At 42.1% G+C, this 27,165-nt stretch overlaps 1 protein-coding gene across 7 annotated transcripts in view; it reads right to left on the bottom strand.

The window, feature by feature from the left end:
• WDPCP (WD repeat containing planar cell polarity effector) overlaps positions 1–27,165 on the bottom strand; it is a 171,266-nt gene that overhangs the window by 131,662 nt on the left and 12,439 nt on the right. Inside the window, exon 1 of one of the 7 annotated variants that reach the window (XM_083495165.1) lies at positions 581–599. The exons of the other annotated variants lie outside the window; for them this stretch is intronic. The gene's annotated coding sequence lies outside the window, so the exon portion shown is untranslated. Of the gene's footprint in view, positions 1–580; positions 600–27,165 lie in introns of those variants that run through there. 7 annotated transcript variants of the gene reach the window in all.

Here is a 27,165-nt window from a genome sequence, read left to right as displayed (position 1 = left end):
TCTCATGTTATGTTGTAGCCTTTGAATTCTGTGAGGCACAGCAGAGGACTCATCCTCTGTCAGAGGATGGCGGCAGTGTTTATTTGTTGTTTTTATATTTATATCCTGCTGTAGCGGAGCAACCGCTTAATACCACCAATTCATAATGTGGTGGATCCACTCCCACTATCTGCCCCCTATTAAATATATAGCACCCACCTCACTGTGCACCAATTACACGAATTTCTACCATTTACCACAGGCTATTGTTGGGGGGCTTGTGTGAGGGAAAACTTAGTGATTAGAGCAGGCTTCCGCAAACTTGGCCCTCCAGGTGTTTTTGGCCTACAACTCCCATGATCCCTAGCTAGCAGGACCAGTGGTCAGGGATGATGGGAATTGTAGTCTCAAAACATCTGGAGGGCCAAGTTTGAGGGAGCCTGGATTAGAGTCTCAGGTAGGAGTTGATTAAACAAACAAGAAAAGTTTTATTAAACTAAAGAAGTTTATGAAACAAAATGGGTCAGGAAATGCATTCTTTCAGGTAGAAGTTAACTTGTTTACTTCAACTAACTCGAAGATGTCTTAGGCTTAAACATACCACTATAGGCAAAGCTCTTCTTAAACTTCAGTTACTAAAAATCAGTTGTTACACTTCAGGTGGTAGATGTTCAGGTTTCTAGAACAGATAGGAAAATGCTCAACTCAGTTTCTATTACTTAGATATTACAGTTAAATACTTTCAACACCATACAGTTTCCTTCACAGCTTCATACTTTGGTTCATGAGCGAGGGGCACATCTCCTCAGTTGCCCACTCTTAACCATCCCACCCCTGAGCTCTTCTAGATGGTATAACAGACCCAGGGGGTCACCTCACTCCTTGTTCTTGGGTTGGGAATCTTCTGTACCTAGAAAAACTCTCCCCTCCTGGCTATACTGAGACCCAGGTGGCCTGAATTCCCACAGGATCCACCTCCCAGAAGACTCCTGTCTGTTTACCTTTCCCAGACCCTCAACACGGTCTTAATGCCTAAGCTATGAGGCTCCTTCCTCTAGCTATGGATAGTCTAGTCAGTGTGTATGTTTAACTTAACTCAGAACCAGTTCTCACTCCCTATCTCCCAACCTGAAACTTGTCTAACATCTCAAATAAAATCCTATTCCTCTTTTCAAATCCAGCCCTACCTAACTCTCCCTCAGAAACTGTTCCTTTTATTCTTCCCCCCCAAAGTGCTGACTCCAGCACTCTGGTGGAGTTTCAGAGGAACTGCATCACCGGACTCTATTCTGGCTCTGCTGTCCATCACACCTGCCCTCCCCCCCAAAGGAGCACAGTGCAGCTGGAGGGTTGTATCTTCCAGCCAGTTGTCCCGTGAAGAAGGTACTGGTAGTTCTCCCCCAAGGATGTTGATTGAACCTCATCATCAACAAGAGTTCTCCTTCATGCACTGCAAGATCCCTAGGTTGTGGGTTGTGATAGGAAGGATCTAACTCTCCCTTTCCCACATTCCAAAGATCACTTTCAATTGACACAATAGTTGGAGATCTATGCTGTTCCAGTAATGACATCCATATTTTTCCCAAGCGTAGTTTTGCCCAGAATATGCTTCCATAAGCAGAAGGGGAAAGACAATAGTTTGCTTATTTCTCCTCCCCCAGAACTCTCTTGTATCCCCATAATTCTGTCTGGCAGGGCTGGGGAACCCCCTGGAACAGGGGCAGTGTTGGGTGCTAGAGGAAATTTCAGTGAAAACCACATCCTCTTTGCTTCCAGCAGAAGTCCCCACTACAGTGGAACCCAGTCTGCAATAGAAGAAAACCTTCCATTGCTGGAAGGATCCAAAAAATTGCATTTTAAATGTTGGAAAATGCAATATATCCAGAAGAGATGTTCTAAATATTACCTTGAAACACTTTCATCCTGATAATAAAATTAATTGTGGTGCAGCAATAAAACTGACATTTGCAAAAACCAAGCAGACTCCAGTATGGTTTCAAACCGGATGGAGGATCACATGTTGAGATTCCTGCACTGTAGTGGGTTGGACTAGATGACCCTTGGTGTCCCTTTCAACTCTATGATTCTAACTGTATGTTCATTCTGCTAGAAGTCCATAGTCTAGAAAATCTCCAAGTAAGGTAAAGGACTCCTCGATAGTTAAGTCCAGTCAAAGGCAACTAAGGGGTAGGGCGCTCATCTCACTTCAGGCCGAGGGAGTTGGTGTTTGCCCACAGACAGTTTTCCAGGTCTTGTGGCCAGCATGACTAAACCGCTTCTGGCACAATGGGACACCATGATGAGTGCCAGAGCTCACTGAAATGCCATTTACCTTCCTGCCACAGCAGTACCTATTTATCTACTTGCGCTGGTATGCTTTTGAACTGCTAGGCTAGCAGAAGCTGGGACTCCAAGTACCATTAATTGTGTTAGCTCTGAAAACCTAATACCAGTCTTCTGAAAAAGAAAAAGAATTCCCCTCCCCACCCAAATTACTCATTGCTGCTAGTGAACTTTATCAATCATTTTCAAACCACCCAAACAAGCTAGTAAAGTTCCATTACTCTGACGTTACAATGTGTGAACATATATACTGTACAGTGGTACCCCGCAAGACGAACGCCTCGCGAGACGAAAAACTCGCAAAACGAAAGGTTTTTTCGTTTTCGAGTTGCCTCGCAAGACGAATTTCCCTATGGGCTTGCTTCGCAAAACGAAGCTTGCCCCGGGGACAGCGGGTCTTCTCTTTTGAAGCAAGCGGCTGCGGGGAGATCGCTTCTCCCCACCGCCCCTTGCTTCAAAAGAGGTCCGGGGGCAGCGGGAAGCGCTCCCGCTGCCCCCGGACCTCTTTTGAAGCAAGCGGCTGCGGAGAGAAGGGATCTCCCCGCAGCCGCTTGCTTCAAAAGAGGTCCGGGGGCAGCGGGAGCGCTTCCCGCTGCCCCCGGACCTCTTTTGAAGCAAGGGGCGGTGGGGAGAAGCGATCTCCCCGTGCTCCGAAGCCGGGCGGGGGGGTGGGAACACCTGCCCCAACCACCCCGCTTCAGAACGCTGCTCCGAAGCGGGGGGGGGCGGGAGCACCTGCCCCAGCCGCCCGGCTTCGTAGCGCTGCTGCGAAGCCGGGCGGGGGGTGGGAACACCTGCCCCAGCCACCCCGCTTCGGAACGCTGCTCCGAAGCGGGGTGGGGGGGCGGGAGCACCTGCCCCAGCCGCCGGGCTTTGTAGCGCTGCTGCGAAGCCGGGCGGGGGGGGGGTGGGAACACCTTCTGAAGGCGGGCGGGGGCGAAAGTCTTTGTCCCCCCTGCCTGCCTTCCCAGGGGCTTTTAAATCGCCCCGGACAGCGGAGAAGTCCTCCGCTGTCCGGGGCGATTTTAAAATGCCGTCCGCCAGCATTTTAAGATCGCCCGGACAGCGGAGAAGTCCTCCGCTGTCCCAGGGTTTTTTAAAATGCTGGGGGTGAGAAGAAAAGCCCTTGTCCCCCCCCCAGCCTTCAGAAGAGGTCTGGGGACAGACTGTCCCTGGACCTGGTCTGAAGGCGGTTTCCCTAGGAACGCATTAATTGATTTTCAATGCATTCCTATGGGAAACCGTGCATCGCAAGACGAAAAAAACGCAAGACGAAGAGACTTGCGGAACGAATTAATTTCGTCTTGCGAGGCACCACTGTACAAGATGTCACAAGCAATCTGTGACAGACAGTATGAGAATCAGCCCAAATTCTGTCTATCAAACCCAAAAACTGTTCAGGTGATTTGACAAAAGAACCGGCAATGCAAGTGGGATTTTGCTTCCCGCTTTCCAGGCTTCAGCGTAATCCTGCAAACACTTGCTTCAGACGTTACACATCTTTCTCAAAAACCTTGCTTAAGCAACTTAGCACCAAGTCACTTAACGTGGGGTCAAGGACAAGTGGAGCGGCCCCGCTACTGAGCAGCCATGCCAAGATCACAGCTGGCTGCAGCGACAGAGTCTTCACTTTTATACAGATGGCTGAACTATTCATGCATACCCTAGCCAGTGTTAGGCCTTCCCCTGGGTTCCATCAGGCCATTTTGACCAAGCTCACCTCCTGCTACACCTGACTTCAGGTACAGTGGTGCCTCGCAAGACGAAAAGAATTCGTTCCGCGAGTCTTTTTGTCTTGCGATGTTTTTCGTCTTGCGAATCACGGTTTCGTCGCAACTGCGCCTCTTCAAGCGGCTTTAAAAAAAAAGCGCAAGACGTTTTCGTCTTGCGAAGCAAGCCCATAGGGAAATTTGTCTAGCGAAGCAACGCAAAAACGGAAAACCCTTTCGTCTAGCGAGTTTTTCGTCTTGTGAGGCATTCGTCTTGCGGGGCACCACTGTACAACATCTAGTATTGGGCAGCTAAAGGGGGGGCTTGGACGAAAGGGGCTTTGGGGACACCAATGATGCTGTGTGCAACTCTTCCCAAAAACCGCATGGGGAAAAATGAGTCACCTGATGTCACTGGTCCCCAGAAGTGTATGGAAATAAGATTCTGGCCTGCCAGCTGGATCTCACCCTCCACTTGAGGCATGGCTACTTGATGGATCCCCAGGTTATAGCTTCCAGATTTGTCTACTATTGAACAAGGTATTGTTTTGTGTCTCTATCACTGATAAAAGCTATGACTTTCAAAACAGCTTAACTGAAGTAAATGGTAATAAGATTAAACAGAGCAACAGAATAACTTAAGGCAATGCTATTTATTAAAGAGGATACATATAGTTTATATATCAATTTTACCTGTGACAACATTGATGAAGGCTGGCACTCAGTGTTCAACTGATGCTGGAAGTTAGCTTACAAACCTTAGAAATGTTTATCAAAAAGGATATGCAAAGTGATCAAAGTACAAATTGTTAGATTCTGAAGAGGATTAAAAGTTTTACATTCATATTTTACTAGAGAATTATTTATTATTTATTTAACTTACTAGTCATTTAGTCTAAGCAACTTACAATAAAAAACATCACAAAAACCGTAAGGCCTGTGTCGCTTATTTGATAGCAGATGAGTGATCCAAACTAAAGATATCTCTTGACACAGGATAACTATAGGAATCTGAGCTGCCAACTCTTTTAAGAACACTATTTCAATAAGTTATAAATTGAAGTGTTGAGAATCATACAGTTTTAAGACATTATTTACTACAGAAAAGATAAAACTATTTTAAATATGAATGAGAATTAATTAAAGAGAAACCATTTCTAAAAATTCACAAAAATTGTAAGAATAATCCACTTAAATTAAACACTACGTTTCTATTTCTGCCTTTCTGTTCTTTTCTGATCTTCAAACAGAATTGCATTAGGAAAAACACTTTATTTTCAGATATGCCCACCTCCATTGAAGGAAAGAAAAGAACCATCAGCGTTTACATTCTAATAATTCAAGATTGCTCCACTACTTGTTTAGGTTTATTGTGTGTCCTTGTACAGATAGGGAGGACAAAATGACTTTGAAGAAACATATGCACTTGTTCAAACATTTCAGTAATCACATTTAAAATAATTAAGTACCAAAAATAAAGCATTTGCATAAGTGTAAATGTTATAATTTTAATACATTAATTTTAATATGCACCTTTTCTTAGCAGCTCAAGACAGACTCCTTCCATCTGAACATGAAAACATGAATATGAAAACATTCTTAGTCTACACAAATATTTGGCTCTGATCATTGCTCACTAAGCACATATATGATTGGAGGGATTTGTGTGTTTACAGCCCACATGTGAAGGCTCATTTCGAAGTGATAGAGTTCACATGTGCCGGCATGACCATGTGGAAAGTCTCCAGGAGTTTGGAATACTTCCGAGGCAAGAGACTTATAACATGATGTAACTTCTAACACGTGAAATGGGTTAAATGGCCTAGCTTTTTCCAGTCATCAATATATTATAATTTTATAATGTCACTCATCAATATATTAACCTTTGGGGAGGGGTGTTCCTACAATCAAGTGGTATATATTTTAATGACTGAATATAATAGGAAACCTATAATGGCTGCTTACACACAATCCCCATAAAGCTGTCAGGCTATAAAGAACATGGCATCTTAATTTATCACTCCTGGTCGAGATAAATGAGTGATGTTTAAAGATCTCTTAAATTAAAGTTGTTAGAAATTAAAGTTCAATACCCTCTTATACCTAATAAGGGGAACATAAGTTTCCCTCATATAGGCTGGGTTTGGAAAGTAACATCTAGTTTTGTCATTTGTTCTTGGCTCTTGTTTCAGCACTTCCTCCTTTTATACTTTTCTATTTTAACTAGAAAATGACAGAATATTCTGGGTTTCACTTTTTCTTTGTCTTGTTTTCCAAATTGGTATTATAGTTACAGCAGTTCATTATTCTATCACAAAAATCTTGATCAGACACCTGAGTTTTCAAATAAATAGAACACCTGTAATCTTACCACCCCAGGCATCTATTGCCACATTTATTATATTATACCTTTACCATTTGTTTGTATGACTGAAATAATTAGTTCAATTCTATCATTAGGTCTCTTGATGGACTGATAGCGGTCACTCTTAGGAAGTTTGGCTTTCTGCCACCTTGTAAGACCAGTCCTCTAACAATGAATTTGTGTCTATAAAGAATACTCTTAGAATATTTATTATCCAATTAACACTTTTCCAATTAAGTAAGAGTCAGGAATAGCTTCCTAAGCTAACCTGTTCTTCCTGTTGTCTGCATATTCTAACATTTTAATTTGCAGCTCAGGAGGAAGTCATACACCTTACCATCAGTTGTCTGTGTAAAAACATTACAGTATTTAGTAGAAAAATATATTGTAGAATTTACTAGCTTAATTAAGCATTATCAGCATTTGTGAACCACATTATACCGAGGTACTATTTGGGCTAGAGCCCCATTCTGCATAGGAATATTAAAATTTAAGTTGGGGTTCTACAGAAAATCTTTCATGGTTTAATACTAAAGTCAAAAGAAATAGAAAAGCAATCACAGTCTATGTTTCTTTCAGACAGTCTGGAGGCAGAAACACAAAAAAATGCACTTAGCTTATGTCATTATCTAGCCCTTTAGCATCATTTTAAAAGCTTATAATTAAGAACCATCTTCAGGAGAAGGCAATTCTTTCCAAAAGAACATGTTTTGACTGTATTTTTTCTAACTCAAAGATACCAAACATATTTCTATCCTTTACGATGTAAAGTACTTGCCAGGCATTTAGACCTCTCATACCAAACAGAGTCAAACTTGAAGTACTACACTGAACTACAACAAAAAGAGGACGCCATGACAACTCTCGTTTTAAACACCCCTGCTATATGTAGGCTATAGAAGCTGTGATATATTGCTGAGGGGGGCAGAAGAGAGGACTTCAGGCACCAGAAACATGTGTATGTCTCCTCCAGAAAGCATAGCCAGAGACATTTTGGCAAATTTAAAAAATCCACCCGGACAGAAATCGTAACCCTGAAAAAGAGGACATATGCTGGAAAAAGAAGACACATGGCTAGCCTAGAATATGCCAACTGCAGGGAGGAGGGCAACAGAACTCTCTCCAAAGCAGAAAGCACTACCGGTGGGTCAAATGTATTAACTTTCAAAATGCATTTATATTTCCTAACCCTATTATGTACAAAATACATATATCTGGTTAGCTACCTTGTTTGCAAATTTGCAGTATATCAAACTGTGCAGTAATGTTTAATTTCTACATATTCATATAATTTTGACCATTTATGTAAATGGTATTCACAGAAAAAAGGATTAAATGTATTTCCGGAGTGCTGCTACAAAGCACAATTCATCTATGTAGTAACAGGTACAAAAGACTTAAGAGTGGAGCCCAAGAAGCAAGGTAGGTCATTGATACAGAAGCACCCTCTAATGGATGCAAAGTGGCCTACATGCTTTATGATCCTGAAGAAAGCTGAAAAGTACGTAAGGAAGAGCTGATCTGCCAGCAGGCACCCCCTTGAACATGCACAGAATTACTGCTGGAGTGTTCAGTACAAAAAGGGAGAAATAAAGCTAGTGTGTGGTGCACAAAACTAAGCAGCTATTTATAGCCTGTGCCCTTTTCACTTCATGAGAAGCAGAAATCTAATAGGTGAACTTTCCCACATCTCCAGGCTAAAAAGAGCTAGAAAAAGCTCAAACAACTGAATTTCTGCTTCTTATGCAATCATTACAAATACAGGTACCACGTATCTCACTAAGGAACAGGAGTTATATAATAATATCCCAATATTCTTCCACCACACACAGTCAAGCCCAAACTTTAATGCTTTGGGGAAAGACCACAGCTCAGTGGTAGAAAACATACTTTCCATGTAAAAGGTCCCAGGTTCAACCACAGCATCTCCAGAGAGGACGGAGAAAGACCTACCAGAGAGCCACTCTGTGCAGTCTACAGGTTGTGACTTTATATTTCTTTTTTTTTTTTTAATAGCTCCCCTTCCACAAAAATATTAAACTCAAAGTGACTTACAAATATCATCCAAAACAGGTTTGAAGTCCATATTGTTATATTGGTTTCATAATTTCTGACCTGGAAATATATCGCAAATCAGGATGTGTGTGTGTGTGTGCTTGGCAAAAATCACAATGTGGTAAAAACCCTGAAGCCAGCCAATGCCTCTTTTTAGCACCATTCTTATTTCGGACATTGTGAAACTGGCCACAAAAGTAATCTCAATTCTATTATATGCAGATGATGTGGTTCTTCCATCCCAAACAAAAGTAAGACTGATCAGAGCATTTTCAGGTTATTGCCAGAGAGAACAGCTGGCCGTGAATTACAAGAAAACCAAAGTCATGCTTTTCTTAAGAAACTATAGGGCCCATAGATGGCGCATGGACAACCAGCCAATTGAACAGGTCAAAGTTTTCAAATATCTTGGCCTTATTTTCAGTCCATGGGGTCATGGGGAGCACACCAGAAATGTGTAAAAGAAAAAGCATCCCAAAGCACAAAATTCTGACATGCTTCTTCTACACAAAAGGTGGTAAATATATACCATCAGTCCTGGAAGTGTTCCAAGCTAAACCCCTAGCACAGTTATTATATGGGGCTCAGATTTGGACAGGCACTCACCTTGGATCTACGGAAGCTGTCTGTGATGGGATGATTAGCTGCTTGTGCGTAAAATCTTGGTCCCTCAGAGTTTGTGCAACTCCACAAACCTCTGTGTGTGACAGAGCTCCTCAAACATGTCTGCCCTAGTCACTTCCAGATTCCGACAGTGGTTGTTTTCGGAAGCGCTTCCAGCATAGAAGCTCCTTAACGGAAACACGTCTCCTGGACTCACGACGTGACAGCTTCCTGCGAGGAATGGGTCTCCCTATGGGAGCTTCTGACACCTCCCCGCTGTTCTCGCTGGACGTCTCCCTGAGCCCTCCCTCTTCCCTGCTAGTTCCTGCTTTAGCTGCTGCGTCTCTCTCCGCATTCATGAGACCTTCCTCCAGAGACCCATCTCTCCCCCTGCTGGTCCCTGCTTTCGCTGCTGACTCCCTCCCAGCCTCTGTGAGCCCTTCCACCACCTGTTCCTCCGATGGCAGTTCCCTGACACTGTCCAATCAAAGTTCTTAAGGAAAAAAAATTCTGTACCACCCTGTGTCCCAAACGCATTATTGCGCCTAATCTTCCCTCGGTAGAATTATGGATCTGGCGTAAGACACTTAACATGTGGCTTCACCTAAACTCAAATCCCCCCAGTCTAATATCCCTAGTGATGCAAGACTGTCACAAGAGTGTCTGGTCTAAAATTGTCTATCAAAAACTTCACTCTTGTGGTTTATCACCACAACAGCTACTCACTTTGGGTTTTAGTAAAGCAAACAGTCTAATTTGTGAGTTGAGGACCTGCCACCCACATGGAGATAAATAAGACACAAGGACACATGTATTTTAGGTTAATGGGCTAAATGAGGCCACAACTTTATATTTTTTTTAAAAGATATTTATTGAGGTTTCAAAAATTATATAAAAAGAACAGTAGTACACAGTAATACAAACAAAACACAAACAAAGAAAACAGGTATAAATTCAATCCCTTATTTTCTTATCACTTACTTCCAAACTTAAAACACAATTAAAAACACGTAAAATTTCAATTGCTTATTTTCATTTAACTTATTTCTCAGACCTCCTCACACCTCCCCTTCTTGTATTCCAATTCTAATTATTAGCTCAGCAAATCCTTATTACTTATTTCTCAACTTTAACTTAATAGTATATCTTAGATTTATTTTTGCTAACCTTATTTTCATTTAATTTAATTCATTTTAGAAATCCAATTTTACCTTATCCAAACTTAAACCTCGAACTTATACATCAATTCTTATTCTTAAAACGTTTTTTCCTAAGATCGACCAAGGTTCCCTTCCACGAATTTCCCATTTTACATACCAATAACAAACAAAATAAAAACCAAATAAATTGTAATTATGAACCCTTTGGATTCCCAAACCCCACCCCCCCTTTCCCGGCTTCAGCCCCCACAAGTATCCATCAGTTTTAGTCTACTATCAGCCTGGAGACCTCACGTCCGAGGCTCTTAATTCTCTCTCAGTTCCTCTCTGCCGGTCTTTTTGATAGTCCTTAATATGAAACTCCAAATCTTGGAGAAGCTCCGGCCCAACAGGAACCATGTTTCTTCCGGCTAGGCCTCCATACTTAAGAGAGAGCCTATGGGGTGTTCCAATTCTTGTTTCTTGTTCCTTGCAAGTCCAAAAGTCCCCAAAGCTCTCACTTCCACCTTAATCACATTTGTAATCCTTAGGTCTTCTGATCTCCACATAAGAAGATCTCTCCATTTCTCAATCTCCAGTTCAGACTGAGCTTTTCACATCAGATTTTTATTTTCCTTTGTTGCCATCCTGTCAGGTAAATGAGGCCACAACTTTATTGATTACAGCATGTGAGTGGTATTGGCTTAGGCATTGGATCAGACGATCTATACATGACTCAACCCCGTCCAGCAGGAAGTCATTTGAAGGGTTAACGACCAGTGGGAAGAGCCTGTTGATGCAAATACAACTGAAAGCTTCCCCCTGACGTCACCGAGGGTCGTGCCATGGCCCTAGCCACCAGCAGGGCATCGGACAGGATCCACGACCACCGGATCCACTTTAACGGAATACCCAAAATGTGAGGGGCAGGTGATGGCCACAACCTGCCCTCCAACACAGCACACACGTTCCAATGCCTAACCGCCAATACCCAAAATGTTGTGACAGTTTGCTAGGAGGTAGGCAAAAAGCCAAATGGATAAAAATTCCTACCAGGCTCCTTGGACAACCAAGGCAAGCAACCAAGTTCCATAGCAATGTCAACCATAACAATATGACCTAAAGGAAGGGTTGGGCGGGTGGCCCGATGAAAATCCGGAGCAAAGTGAGGGCGCAGCGCTGCCGCGGCTGCTTAGGTGGGACTAAACCCCGCCCCCGAGCCAGGCTGATTGGCTGGCGGCGGGGCGCAGCGTGGCAGCCGGAATGGCTCGTGCAGGGAGCCAGGAAGAGAACCACCACTGAGAAGGCCCATTCTTTTGTCACCACTCTCTGCACCTGCCTAGGAGGTGCCACACAGAGAAAAGCCTCAGATGAAGAACACAGGGTCTGAGTTGGTTCTTGTGAAGAGAGGTGGTCCTCGAGTTATTGGGCACCTGAGTTACACAAGGCTTTAGAGGTGAAAGCTTTGAAAACTTTACAGGCTCACTTTGAATTGGGCCTGGAGCTAATGGCAGCCCTTGCAGTTGGCCCAGGATTGGTGGTATGTTTTCAGGTCATCTTGCCCCAGTGATCAATCTGGCAGCTGAATTCTGTATCAGCAGTTTGCAAACTGTTTTCAAGCGCCATGTATAAAAACATTGCAGTAATTTAACCCACAGGTTACCAGAGCATAAATAACAGACGTCAGACTGTCCAGATAGGGCTGTAGCTGGTCCACCAGCTAAAGCTACTAGAAGGAACTTGGCGCCAATGAATCCTCAAGCCACAATACTTGATCCAGAACTGCCCCAAACTATGCCCTTGCTCTTTCAGAAGGAGTAAATTACCCTGTCAAAAACAGGACATATCCCACTCATCCAACCTAGGGAACCAATCTAGATTAAGCTTTAGTTTATTGACACTTTTCCAATCCATTATTATGGCCAGACATTGGTCTAGTGTTAATAATCCAGTTCCAATTTCCAAACTGGATTGTATCTTTAAACAACAGCCTTGCTACACATGCCAAAGGGGATCATGCCCAAGATAAACAGCCTGAGATCTTTATTTTTTTTTTGTCAAGGGAATGCAAGGATGTATCAGTAAACAACCACAGTCTCAGGTCTTTCGTTTGCAAGGCAGTATATGGACAAATACTGGTAACTAGACCAAAAAGGAAATTCCAAGTTACCCTTGAAAAGAAGGAAAACAGAAATTGGAGAGAAGGGGTTCAACTGCTGCTTAGAAAGAGCTGTATTTTAAGAGACATGTGATGGAGATTGCGAAAGTGACAAAATCCATCGCCAAAAATTCAGCTTTGTCTCAACATTGTTCTCTTCACATGCATGGGAACATCCGTTACGTAAACGCAGTTTCCACATCTTGAAGCAGCCAAGTCCAGATTGCTTGCATCACAGTTCAAGCTTGATCTCCACACCTCACGTGTACAAGCCCCGCCCTGTTTCTTTGTTCTTTGGCTCCGTAAGCAAATAACATTCAAACAAATGCACACAAATGTATCCTTTCTGGTATGTGGTCGCTAACCAGTTGCTAAGGACATTTTGGCTTAGTATCAAGATTACTAACAGAACAACTGCAAAGCTTAAGTTTGCAGTTCATCTGGGTAACAAGACACTGAACTTTAAAATGAAAGGACAGGACAGAATTAAGAGATTTGATATATTGTTAAAAGCATAATCAGGGCCGGGGGGGTGTGTGTGAATGAAAGAATAAAATACAGATTCAAGAATACTTACAAGGGGAGGGGAAATTATACGATAATAAAATATTTTGCTTTTTACCACATGACCAAAATCAGATAGATTACCTATTGTCTGAGCAAATGAGGAAGATGGGTAGGGATGGCCACCCCAGGAGCCTTTCAGAGAGGAGGTGGGGGCGGACAGTACGGACCTCAAATTGTGGTTTCAGACAGGTCATACAGAAGAAGGAAGAGGAGGAGGAGGAGGAGGGAGTTGGGAAATAATGAGTGGTGAAGGACAGGAGCGAAGCAACGTTGACCCAAGACAGGAGTCAGATGTGTTGGAATCTGCAGCAGCCAAGTGACTTGCTGTCTTGGGGAGTTTGCCAGAACCCCCACCCTCACCAAGATGCAGGCGTTTGATGAGAATCTCTGACCAAAGAGCCCAGAGGGAATCTGCCCTTCACACTCGCAGTAGGCAGAAGGAGTCTGACTGACAAGAAGTAAAGGTGAGGGGGTGGAGCTTTACTCTGGGCAACGTCAGACTGAGAGCAAGCTGGGTTTGCTAGCATTTCATGAGTCCTTACTTGAAATAAAAGAACAGGAAAGCGCTCTCTTTCTCTGCGTCCTTGATTTCCTCAGTGGGAGCCAAGAGCCATTGGCAGTACCCTGACCTCTATAAGTTAGCTATACAAGCATCTAGATCTTCCCCAGCATCAAACAAGGAAGAGCTTGAGAGGAACAGACAGAGGGAAGTGCCTCATGAAAGCTCCCACAGAAGCAGTTATTTGCTGGCAGCTCAATATGGTGTTTTTTTTGTCTCTCCCAGGTATACTCTGACAGCCCAGAAGTGTAGGGAAGAGGGAAATTACTGAGGCCCAGGTGACTGGGTGAGCAGGCGGCCCCTTTCAAATCTCTGTGATAAGTCTTCTTCTTCTGTGTAAAATGAAGCAACCCCTCCCCTGCACCTTGGTTGAGATGGCTTGGGCTCTACATTCCTGGCTTTGCTCTAACCTTTTATTACTTATATTCCTTAAAATTCCTTTCAGATCCTAACACTGTCTCAGCTGCTAGGTAATCCTAATCATCTGTCTGCAAAGTCCAGTGGGAGGCAGAATTCTTCACCGTGAAAGACAACAACAGCAACAAGCTGGTGGCCGCCTTGCACAAAGCTAATGCCAATGTGGAATGTGGAAGAAGCAGCTGGCTGCCTATCAAGAGAAGACGGAAGCCCTGCAGCAAGGGATGAGTGCATGGCGTGCGGCCTTTGGGAGGGGAAGCCTGACTGGGTTGCCAACCGATATGACCGCCATTTTGACGCCACATTTCTCTGAGGTCCCAATATCAGGGTGCCATTTCATTCTGCTCCAAGTGATGGTGGTTCAGGGCTTCCAGTCCAAGCAAAGGAATTCCAAGGCAAGAGTTCAGGATTCGGCTAGTACAATGTTGCTTCAGCACCAGACTGAACCCAGGTTGAGCCTTAAATGGAGCTGCAGCTCTCTCTGGGTTGCTTGCTCTGTTTCAGGGGTCTGGCCTGCTTTAACACAATAGCCATCTTCAACATGCTTGCACATGGAAGAGGGAGCAAGCTTGTTTTCTGTTGTTCTAGAGGGTAGAAACCAAACCAACAGATTCAAATGACAAGAAGAAAGATTGTGACTAAACATTAGGAAGAACTTTCTGAGGGTAAGAGCTGCTTGACAGTGCAATGGACTCCCTCAGAAAGTAATAGATTCTCCTTCGCTGAAGATTTTAAAGCAGATGTTAAATGATCCTGGATCATTCATCCAATCCTGGATGCTTTAGTTGAGATTCTTGCATTGTAGGGAGTTGGAATAGATGATCCTTGGGGTCCCTTCCAACTCTACAATTCTATGATTCTAATGCTTCCCCATTCCAAAATGCTGTTCCAATGAATGATTTAGGTTGCTTGGTGGTTGAGTATGCACACCCTCAAGTCTCAATGGCTTCACTAGGATTTCGAGATAACGCTCAGTTGGCTTTGATGAATGAAACTCTAACAGCCCCAAGAAAAGTAGCAGCTGTGCTTTCTAGGAGAAGGAATTATGTTCCATTGATCCAACAATGCATTTAACACCGGGCTCCATGATCCTTTCAGAAGGGCCTACTACCCAAAATCAGCTTCACTAAAATAAAAAAGCAAGCCTAAAATACTGAACATTTTAAACTTTAAAACCGGCCCAAGGCTGGCTCTGCAAAAAGTACAACTCCTCTAGCTTAGACTGAGGGTATCCAAAGTGTGATTTTTCAGCAGCTGTTTGGTGACACGACAGAATGGTGTTCAGGAAGCATGCAGTTTCTTCTTCAAGGAAGCAGTATTAGGCTAAAGAGCTCCTACCATCAAAGTGAAAGCACAATTTACTCAGCACCAAAAGCTGAACCCTTATTTCCCCCGTGCACAATAGAGGCAAAGGGCAGTGCTTTGGAGCTGCTGCACCAAGATGCTTTTCTACTGCTGACTGTGTAATTTCAAAGAATGCCTCTTCCTACTAAGGGATCCATTCAGAAATGCTTCTTCAATTGCTCATGCAGGAGAGTCATGCTCCTTCAATGGATTGTTTTGTTCTTCACAAAACTCTATGCTGAAGGTCTACCCAGTGTAGACTGAGAGAAGGGGGAAGGGGACAACAGAAGGTTAACTTGGTCCACATCACAGTCCACAGCAAAATTTCCCCCTCAGTTGACTTAGGAAGGACAAAGGCGAATATTATTCATCACCTGGAGTTTTCTTCTGTGTCGTAGAAGATACACACACACAGGGATCTAGCTTTTCTTGGTGTGGCTGCATTTCCTAAGAGAATGGAAGCAAGTTTAAATGGAACTGACTTGCTACTCCCTTAGCCGCCAGTACATATTTCACTGAGGACACCACCAACTCACACTTTAGTGCTTGTTGTGACAGTTGTATGGAGGCAACTTCGTGTGATGATAATTATTAGATGTATGACCCTGGTTTCTTCTCGGTTGCTGTTTCAGTTGCAAGATATGCTGTTTAGTAACAACCTCCTCCTGACTTGTCATCTTTTTCAAGATTGCAAAACACACCTCTGACATGTGATCTTCTGCTTGATTATGGTAATATGAGACATATTAATTAAAATGTGTTTGTGTAATTAAATGGGAGAGGTGCGTTCTACTCAATGTACATGCAATGTATATAATAAGCAGCCTTGTGTGACAGATGAGTCTTGCAGTGTGAAAGTTTGATCCTTATAGGGCACCACTGGCATCAACGCCTTTTAAGGGAATGCTATGGATGCAAGCGCATTGCCTTAAGTAAAGAGCCACAACACAGCATCTTAGGAACCACGGCCAACTCTTCTGCAATTTGAAGGTCATCTAAGTCCTTATTGATTATTGTTTGTGAAGCACAAGACTGAGCTTGGGCCCGATTGTTGTTCAACATATTTATAAACAACTTGAATTAAGATACTGAGGGATTGCTCATCAAATTTGCACATGACATCACACTAGAATCAGGATTCAAGCTGACCTTAACAGATTGGAGAACTAGGCCCAAAGTAATGAAATGAATTTCAATAGTGACAAATATCAGGTTCTAAAATTAGGCAAGAAGAACCAGCTGCAAAAATATAAGATGGGGGACACCTGGATTGCCAGTAGTATATGTGAAAAGTATTTACTGTAGGAGTCTGAGTAGACCACAAGCTTAATATGAGTCAACAGTGTGATGCAGCAGCTTAAAAAAGCTAATGCTATTCTAGTATAGTGTCCAGATCAAGGGAAGTCTTAATGCCTCTCTATTCTGCTTTGGTTAGACCACACCTGGAATACTGTGTCCAATTCTGGGCACCACAATTTAAGAAGGATGTTGACAAGTTGGTATGTTTAGCCTGGTAAAGAGGAAACTGAGAGGAGATATGATAGCCATCTTCAAATATCACAAGGGCTGTCGCATAGGAGATGGAGCAAGCTTGTTTTCTCCTGCTTCAGAGGCAAGGATCAGAACCAACGGATTCAAGTCGTAAGAAAGGAGATTCTGATTAAATATCAGGAAGAACTTTCTGGCAGTAAGAGCTGCTCTACAGTGGAATGAACTCCAACGAGAGGTGATGGGCTCTGCTTCTTTGGTGGTTTTTAAAGCAGAGGTTGAATGGTCATCTTGTCATATACAGTATAATCTAGTTGAGATTCCTGCATTGATGACTCTTGGGGCACCTTCAACACTACAATTCTATGATTCTAGGAACTTGTGCCAAAATTAAGTTTCACAGGTTGCTCCAGGAAAGTAAGAAATTAATCACGTAAGTAAATGAACAACTTAAAATATAAAGTTTGCAATATGGTTCAGCCCACATGGGCATAGCTGCGGGGGGGGGAGGGGGCAGTTGCCCCCCTAGAGCCACAAAAATATTGAAAAGCATTGAAAGCACTCAATTAACTGAGGTTCTGCCCCCCACCCCAGCAGAAGCCTGCACCCCCTAACAAAAATTCTGGCTACGCTTAAGAGGCTTGTTCAAGATTAAACATGTATTCTACAAGGCACACAAACTTTAAGAGAGAGACCCATCCACTGATTAGTGACTTTAATCTTTTACTGCAGCAAGACGCCCATTAACCCAAAAAGTTCAAGAAAATATTGTGTACTACTCTCAGGAAAATTGTTTCTTTTTAATTTTAATATCAAAGTGTTAAAAACACCAATTATGGCTCATTATTAAAATTGTGAATATACAATGTAATTTTTTTAATATCTTTGGATCACATGAAGAATGCAAAATTTTGGTAGACAAGGGGAAGAGAAACCACATTGACTATTCAAAGAAGGAGGAAAAGCTGAATTTCATGTTTTCACCCAATCCATGGACAGCTTCAAATCTAGACAATATTGTATTACACATAATTGCGTTAATCCTAAGGCATTTTAAGGAGTATTTGAAGTAATACAAGGGAAGTCTGTTTTACTATATTCACAACGAATCTGAAATTACCTGCTCCCTGTTTTGCAGAATGTTGGTTGAATGACCTCTCCTCCCCCCACCCCCGGGATCTAGAAGGTAAATAATTTTCATACAAATATCTTAATAACATCATGTGACTTGGGTGATACCAGTACTTTCCAAAGATGCACTTAATTGTGCTTTGAAAAATGATTAGATGGGCATACTATGGAGTCTTGCAAATAAACAGAATTAAATAACTTCTAAATAAACATTCACAGTTCAAAAGGTAGGAAAGGTTCATAAAAAAAAATACACAGCTTTACACAATAGTGCCATCTAGTGTTGAAACATAATATTTTATTCCATTTATTGGATGACCTATTGTCCTTTCATCCTTTCATGTGAGAAATGTACAGATTTTTTTAAAAAATAATCAGGTTTGTTGTATATATGTGTCTTTGTCCACTTAACTTCTACATACTCCAAGAAAAACCTTTCACTTTTTCCAGGCCTAATTTAGGATTGTCAGTCACGGACAATACTCTTCTTCATTTCTACATGAAATAAAACTGAATGCATTAAAGAATTGAAATAAAACACTAGCGCAGGTTGGGAATATTAGTACAAGGAATAGATCAGACCGCAAATAATTTTTTTTTAAAGTACTCCAAGGCAGCCCATTTGTTTTCTTCTTTTGATTCTTACGATACCTAAATGTGCCTGCCACCAACAGTTTTGTTTCATTTATATCTCTGCCTTTCCCAACAAAAATCAAGGCGGCACATAAAAGGTTCACAGTTGATTTTCCAGAGACATACTGGTTTTGCTTCAGCCAAAGTTGTTGCATCATGTGTTTTCAGAATAGATTCAGATTCTGGACTCAGGCACCCTGGATTTATTTCCTTATACCAGGGACCAGGGACCCCCACTCTAGAGTGGGGTTAAAACTATTTAGCAGTATTTTGTATGCTCTGCTATGAACATGTTCCTCTGTCTCTTTCAAATGTGTGGCCCTAGTTAAGTATGCTGTATTCAGTGGGGGAAATTTATTTTGAAACAGAAGTCCATAACAAAGTTTTTACAGGGCAGAGGTGATGGTGCAGCCTTATTTACCATCTGCACACCATTTATGTTGAACCTTTTGCTCAGAATTATAATGGCCTAACTATTGCATTTAATGTTGCTATTTTCAGACTATAAACTATTACAAAGTGCATGATGAAAGCTCCAGGATGGTGCCTTATAATATGTGACTACTAGTGTTGTTTGTTCAGCAATAGATAGCTTCTTTGGAGACTAGCAAAGTAGAACAAACCCGTATAATTTATCTCGAGGACATTAAGGGGACAGTTTCCTAATGAGACATGTTGATGTGGATCCTTCCAGAATAACTAAACTACTCATAGAATCATAGAGTTGGAAGAGACCACAAGGGCCATCAAGTCCAACCCCCTGCCAAAAAAGCTTTGATATCATTACAGGAAAAATAAAATTTACTGTTTTAGGTGGTTGTTGTGCTACATATCTCCCAGTGCACCAACCACTTTATGGGATGTTGTTAACCTGATTGCATGCATTCACCTGCTTTTCTTTGCAAGAAATATTATATGCTGTGGAAACGGCAGGACAGCGCAATTGTGGAGACCTGGGAGAGCCCCCTCCTTTGCACTCTAGCTAGTTTGGAAGAGTGTTTGGGAGATGAAAAGCAGCAGGGATGGCTCCCCCCCCCCCTCAGATGTTTGCCCATCCTGTTTGCTGCCCACATGGAGCTGGCGGTGGGCGCTTGCTTCCCCTCTTCTGCCCCCAAGATATTACAGAGAGAGGAAGGAGGGACAGGGGTTGCCCTATTCGGCCAGCCACTTGTTGCCAGCAGTCACCTGGCAGCAGAGACTTTTGTTACCCATTTTGGCGCCTTTTCTGAACATGTGGCTAAAGTATGCTCTGTGCGTGTAAGAGAGAGAGACAGCACTTTGGTGGAGACAGATCTGTGCATGCATGTATGTGAGTGAGCTGCTCAGAGAGAAAGAGGGGTGGGCGAGAGAAAGTGGAGTGGCCACCTGGTATATTTTTCATGATACTAAGGAACGTTTCCTGTTATTAAGACAGCAACAACATCATATTGTCCTGGTGGGTGGGTGTGTCAATTTTATGCTGTCTCTACAATCAGGATCAGGTCGGACAGGGCTCACTTTCCACAGTTATCATGAGGTTTTCAGCGGTGAGGGGACCCTAAAATGTATGCACTAATCATGCCCCACAGAGCTCAAAATTCAGAACGTGCCTACTGGTACAAAAAAGTTAGTGAGCCTGTCTTAGACAAGTAGCCTACAAACAATGTACAAATATGGTAACTGTTCCAAAGCACAATATCTTCATTTTTCTTTTCAACAATTAAAACTAATGCAAAACTTTTCTATATAATATGCACCTACACCATTCTTGTATTGTATTGATGCCAGGATATTTATAATCAACACTGCCTGGCAATTGGTCATCAGAACAATTTTCAATACATGTAAGACTTAATACAACTGCCACTGTAATTTTTGCATTTTATTTTCCCCTGACTTCATTACTTGCAATCTACTCCAACCACCAACCACCCTGCCAGCTTAGAATAAAAAAGTTATGTATGCCTCAGGTGAACTGAACTCCAGACCATGAAATACAATGAAATAACATCTAAGGGGCCACAAGACTCTGTTGCTTTTGCTGCAACATAAGCATTTAACTGAAGGTGCCAAGGATTTAACTTGGGACTTCCTGAAGTAACTACCAAAAATCTATACAGGTTAATACAGGTAGCATTCTATCTCAAACTGCTGCATCATAATTTCTTTGTGTCAATATTTATATAACACTCTTCACCTATGGTCGGGGGGGGGGAATACAAGCTTTAAAAAAATTAAACTGAATCAAAAATTTAAAATAGCATCATGGCACAATACAAAGGGGAAAACTCATCAAATCCATCCTGTTGAAAAACTTGGTGGAAGAGTTAAGTCTTTTATCGCCATCAAAAAGAATGGAGTGGCAAGACAATCCTCAGTGGGAAAGAAGTTCTACATACGCAAAGCCATCACTGAAAAGGCCCTTCCTTGAACCTTCACATCTCTTACCTCATCTGACCGAAGTACGGACCATCATGAGGGTATCATGGAGTTTAAAGGGGCTGATGCATGGACGTAGGCAGGGGTTTTGTTAAGGGAGGGGCAAGCCTTTCGTTAGGAGGGGCGGAACCTCAGTTACCTATGTATTTTTATCCCTGCCCCCCCCCCTTGGCTATGCCCATGGGTGGATGTGAAAGTCAGCTTCCCTTGTGAGCCACACAAAATTCTGTGGACATCTAGTTTAGATTGTAACTCTTCTTTAAATCACTTTCATTTCAGTCTCCGCGTTATGCATACGAGCACTTCAAGTCTGTGCAGACATGTCTATTTTGTCAATCTGTGAATCCAGACAGTACTGAATAACCAAATACAAGAGTTTTCAGTGCAAGAGCTTGGTCTCTCGCCCTCTGCTCTTGCCCTCTGGCCAAGGCCGGCCCCCACCAGGAGTCCCAAAGACTCTCAGGAAAGATACAGAGGGGGAAAGTTATTGGAATAAGGCTAACAAACATACTTTTGTCAAATAAGGAATGCCCCAGAGGAACATTAATGGAAAGAAAAGGTATGTTTTGTAAGCATACAAAATTGGATTTGGCTTCCTGCCAGTAAAAGTCCCCCCCCCCTTTTTTTTTTTGGTCTACAAGTATATAAGAAAATCTGCACAACACCATCTTTGAACAACAGAGCCAGATGTTAAAGACAAACGCATAGGAATTAATTTTTAGTTATTAAAAATGTACTTAAGACATTTTTGCTTAACCATTTTTTACCTAGAAGGTAATTTTCACATTTCTTAGCCATAATGCAAAGTTTAGAGTCAAGAAGTACGCACACACGGCTGCTACTTGTTTGAGTAGCATCGAATTAAGTAATATGCTTATTAAATATTACTGCTCTACTACCTGTTATAATGTGTGTATTACGTGTACTTAATGCAAAGCTTATTGCCACATATTTATATTAGAACATGTCATCCATAATGAAATGCAAATATAAATTAAAATTTTCATAAATTACCTATTTTTTAATACTTTAGCCACTATAGCCACTATATTATAAGAAAAATTATGCAGTAACAATTGTGGGTATCCCTCCCACCCAAAAAACTTTTTTGAAATCTTGGTATGATTTCCCTCACCTCCCCCCCCCCAACACATGCAATTTTGTAATTGGGTATAATTTTACATCAAATACAATAAATGAAGAATTTCCTACTAAAACATATGAAGACTCAGACACTTTTGTAACATATTAATGCTTCAAAAAAGTATTATCTCATATCAAATATTTTCCCTTTCTGTGTCACTAATCAATTGTTATATTATGATGTACTTTTGAAAGAATGGCAAAATAAAACATTTAACGAAGTAGGTGGCTTATGAGTAGTATCCATCACTTCTTTTCTAAAACCTGGGTATCTCAGAACTGTGAAAATGAGGTTTCTATTAGCATCTAGATTCTTTGTGGATATCACTGGCAGCAGTTCTATTTGCAGCTTTGAAGTTTCCTCCAGGTCTGTCATTTGGTGAGGCTGCTGATGGGCACCTGGGGTGCTTTGTCCTCTGGGATGCTATTTGGCTTTAATTCATCTTTGATTATAACCAATTTATGCATTTTATCTGTTTTATATAAACATCAAAGGGAGCAGAGATACCTACTCTGCAATCCCCATTACAGACAAAGGAGGTGAGTAAGTGATCTTATGTACTTTTAGTGTGAATCTCTAGGCTCACCTTTACTGTCCTCAAAAGTAGATATAAGACTTGCTTACAGAATTAACATTGTATTATATGCATGGCAATGTTTCAGACTTTACACATGTCCTCTTCTGGGGGGCCAACATGCCCATCCGGGGGGAATTTTATATTTTAAAAGAAATGTCCAGGGGGTGGGTTTGTTTGTTTGTTTGTTTGTTGGGGGGGGGGATTTGGCTTGGGCTCAGACTCCTCAGGCGCAGGCTGCTCTGCGTGCCACGGCCCCTGCCAGCCCAAGCTGGGGAATGTGGCCTTTCAGATAAATCAAGAAAAGCCTAGTCTCCTGGCATGCCTTACAGAGGGGTGTGAAACTACTGTTTTCTAGAAGTACGGTACTTACCCGTCTGTTAGACGCCCCCATGTATAAGACCTGCACCCTATTTTGGGGGACTCAATTTTTAGAAAATGAGGGGAGATTGCCAGAAGTTGTTGAGCCTCTCCTCTTTCACATCTCTTTCCCCAGCTCGGGCTGGCAGTGGCTTCTTTTTTGCTCTTCAAGATATGGCAACTCTAAGACTGCCCTCAAAACTGTGAAACAGAGGTTATGGGGTGTTGCCCTCAGTGATTTACAATCTCACTCATATGTGACCTGTGGCTCATCTGTGTTAGGAATCCAGTATCTGCAGGGTTTTCTGTCACCTCCCTGCCTTAAGAATCTGACCGTGCCAAACTATCACTGTCCGTTTTTAAAGGCCAGATTAAATGTTTTTCCATCTGAAATGTTGAGTGGAAGAGTGGCTGGCATCCCATACCAAGATAGGCTGTGCCCATGTTCCCAGGATGTTGAACGTATGAAACACATTTTATTACAATCTAGTCTGTATAAACAGGTTAGACAGCATTTGTCAAACCAATATTAACAGAACAACCTGGAATTGCTGACTCCTTTTATGACAAGATTCTCCTTGAGGATAAGGCTGTAGTAAACTTTCTCTCGGAGGCAGCAAGAATCAGAAATCAGTATATACAGTGGTACCTTGGGTTACATGCGCTTTAGGTTACATACGCTTCAGGTTACAGACTTCGCTAACCCAGAAATATTACCTCAGGATAAGAACTTTGCTTCAGGATGAGAACAGAAATCGGGCTCCGGCGGCACGGCAGCAGCGGGAGGCCCCATTAGCTAAAGTGGTGCTTCAGGTTAAGAATAGTTTCAGGTTAAGAACGGACCTCCGGACAAATTAAGTACTTAACCCGAGGTACCACTGTACAGGCTAAAGCTCCTCTGTTGGCTAGCAAGGCAGCTCTTACGCCTTAACAGTGATATATACCATTGTTTGTACTGTGTATTTTGAGTCTATGGACCACTATAAAGCTGTGTGTGTGTCACAATTCTTCTTTTTAAAAAGCACGCAGCGGTTGTTTGCTGCGTTCTGGCGGGTGAGTGATTTTCGGCATCCCCCCCCCCCAAACAATCAAGCGGCCAATCGCCGCTTACAATCTCGGGCTCACACCAAAAAACATTCACCTGTCCCCCCTCGTCTTATACAGGGGAAAATACCTGTAAAAGGTGGCATTGTGGAAGAATCTTCTTGTCCATTTTCACAGCGGAGAATTGGCACTTAGAAGAGGCCTAATTGGTAACAACTCTTTTCAAACACGTAATTGAAAACAATTAGCCACTTGTGATCAAGTGAAGATGCTTGCCAGGATAGCGCCTGATATCTCCACCATCTGGAGCTGCACGCCTGGGGATCCTTGGATCATGACTGTTTTCACACACTAGCAACACATCCTGTAAAATTCTATCCTTTATAGGATGAAAGTGTTTCAAGGTAATATTTAGAACATCTCTTCTGGATATATTGCATTTTCCAACATTTAAAATGCAATTTTTGAATCCTTCCAGCAATGGAAGGTTTTCTTCTATTGCAGAATGGGTTCCACTGTAGTGGGGACTTCTGCTGGAAGCAAAGAGGATGTGGTTTTCACTGAAATTTCCTCTAGCACCCAACACTGCCCCTGTTCCAGGGGGTTCCCCAGCCCTGCCAGACAGAATTATGGGGATACAAGAGAGTTCTGGGGGAGGAGAAATAAGCAAACTATTGTCTTTCCCCTTCTGAATCAGAATTTTAGGAACCAAAAAGTTGTATTGAAAAATAAGACTTTTGATCCATCTGTCCCCAAAACGGCTACTAGGCATTCCATTTTGGCAATTATAAACCCTGGCTGAAGAAGCCATTTGGCACCTAGCTTGTATATTTGAGCTTTTCATACTGATTACATCCCTCCCTCCCCATCCCAGGTTCTGCAAAAGAGAGATCCCCCCCAAGCATCTCAGTAAGCATTGACATTGTAAATGAACAGTCCAGTTCTCAAGCATGTACAGTGGTACCTCAGGTTACAGACGCTTCAGGTTACAGACGCTTCAGGTTACAGACGCTTCAGGTTACAGACTCTGCTAACCCAGAAATAGTACCTCGGGTTAAGAACTTTGCTTCAAGATGAGAACAGAAATCATGCAGCGGTGGTGCAGCAGCAGGAGGCCCCATTAGCTAAAGTGGTACCTCGGGTTAAGAACAGTTTCAGGTTAAGAATGGACCTCCAGAAGAAATTAAGTTCTTAACCAGAGGTACCACTGTATAAATATCTACTTAAATTAAAGGATTACTTAATTCCAAGTAACTTCCATCTTGCCCAGGAAGAGAAGAACGACTTTTCTTCATATATTTCTAAATTGTTAATGTAACAGACAACCTGAGGCTTTCACTCCCATTCACAACACAGAAAATTAGCTTTCCAGGAAAATCCAAAGCATATCATAAGAAACGGGAGGCAATAGGAACAGAACTACCACAGGCACAGAATATGCAATTAGAAGATCCCTTTAAATTTAAAATAGCAAGGAAACTGATATGATGGTCTATGTGATGGAATGATCATTCCAGCACAAATGGAAAAACTACGCAAAGATTTGTTATGCCTCTTAAGAGACATTAAAATACAGTGAGAAGTGAGTGTTCAAATCGAGCAAGAAAGATACTGCCAACAGCCATATTTCAGGTGTTACCCTGTGTATTAGAAAATGTTGAATGACATCAGATTACACATAATTATATTTATATGGTGGTGCAGCAAGAGAAGCTTCCCAGGACATAAAGACCACCATTCCTCAATTGTGAGAGAAGTGTAAATGCCTCCCACCAAATAAATATTATTAAGTCAATAATGCCATCCAATGCACACTGAAATTACTGGAAAAGTTCCCACATTTTGAGGATAAAATATAAATTTAATATTAACAACTGGATCTCAAGAGCACTCATCTGAGGGTTCTTACAGAACACAAACATGAAATAGCTGATCCAACAAATATGCAACCTGTTACTGATTTTAGGAAATGGGTCACTAACCTTTGACCCTCTGGATTCTGCTGGAGTCCAGCTCCCACTACCCATGACTACTGCCTGGGACAGATGGAATCTGGTGTACAACAATATCTGGAGGACCACAGGTTAGTCACCCCAGATGTATTCAGAAGGAGAAAAGTGTACGAAGTACACATTCTGGATTTCAACAGGTATATATTAAATTATATTATGCTGTTCTTCAGAAAAGTAGGTTCATTCATTACATAAAAGAAGAAAAAAGGTTGGAGAGACTTTGAATAAATTGTAGACAGGGAAATATAATCATGAATTTGTATTGCCTGCAGCACAAAGAAATAACCCTTTAACTATTATAACACGAATGAACAAGCAAATCTTCTCCATGTAACTGATCATAAACAATAAGTTTAATTCTAACAAAATTCTGAAATGTTACCGCAAACTCTGTGACACCTGTGCACATACCACTAATAATCAGAGGCAGAACCCATGGCAGATCATGCAAATATAAAACAGCACTTTTCATACTGCATAGGAAGGAGACCTGTACAACACACCGCTCTCATTTCTCAGTTGATTCCTGTTAAGTTGTGGGTGAACATATCAGACGACACAGCAATTCTTCAAACAGCTCTTGTTTATTCACAGGTCAGAACAGAACAGAACTGAAGGGTTCAGTCAGCCTGCTTATATAGAGCTCCACTACAACGCAACAGTAACAACTTTCTAAAACTATCCAATCACTGAACGTCACTTTTCGATCCCTCATTTGCATATGTGGACCTGAACTATCTACAGTATCCCCCTGCTGGCCCAGGGTGAGAACTTCAGTACATAACAATTCCCACAGTTGTATTCATGCCAAGTAAGGACCATAAGAAGGTCCAATACAGACATGCCTAAAACCCAAACATGGATCATGCTTCTGACAAGGTTTTGCAAACAAATGATTATATGAAGCCTAATTTGATATGAGCTTTATTTTGCTTTAGTTCAGGCTTCTTCAAGCTTGGCCCTCCAAGATGTTTTTGGCCTACAACTCCCATGATCCCTAGCTAACAGGCCCAGTGGCCAGGGATGATAGGAATTGTAGTCTCAAAACATCTGGGGGGCCGAGTTTGGGGAAGCATGCTTTAGTTGGTTTAGCCCATCATCCTCTGAAGACTTCGTGGTAACT

The sequence above is a fragment of the Podarcis liolepis genome, assembly GCF_965112155.1.
Source record: "Podarcis liolepis genome assembly, chromosome: 3".
Classification (NCBI taxonomy): Eukaryota; Metazoa; Chordata; class Lepidosauria; order Squamata; family Lacertidae; genus Podarcis; species Podarcis liolepis.
Note: the sequence above shows the minus strand (reverse complement) of the source record. Positions and strands in the feature narration are given on the sequence as shown.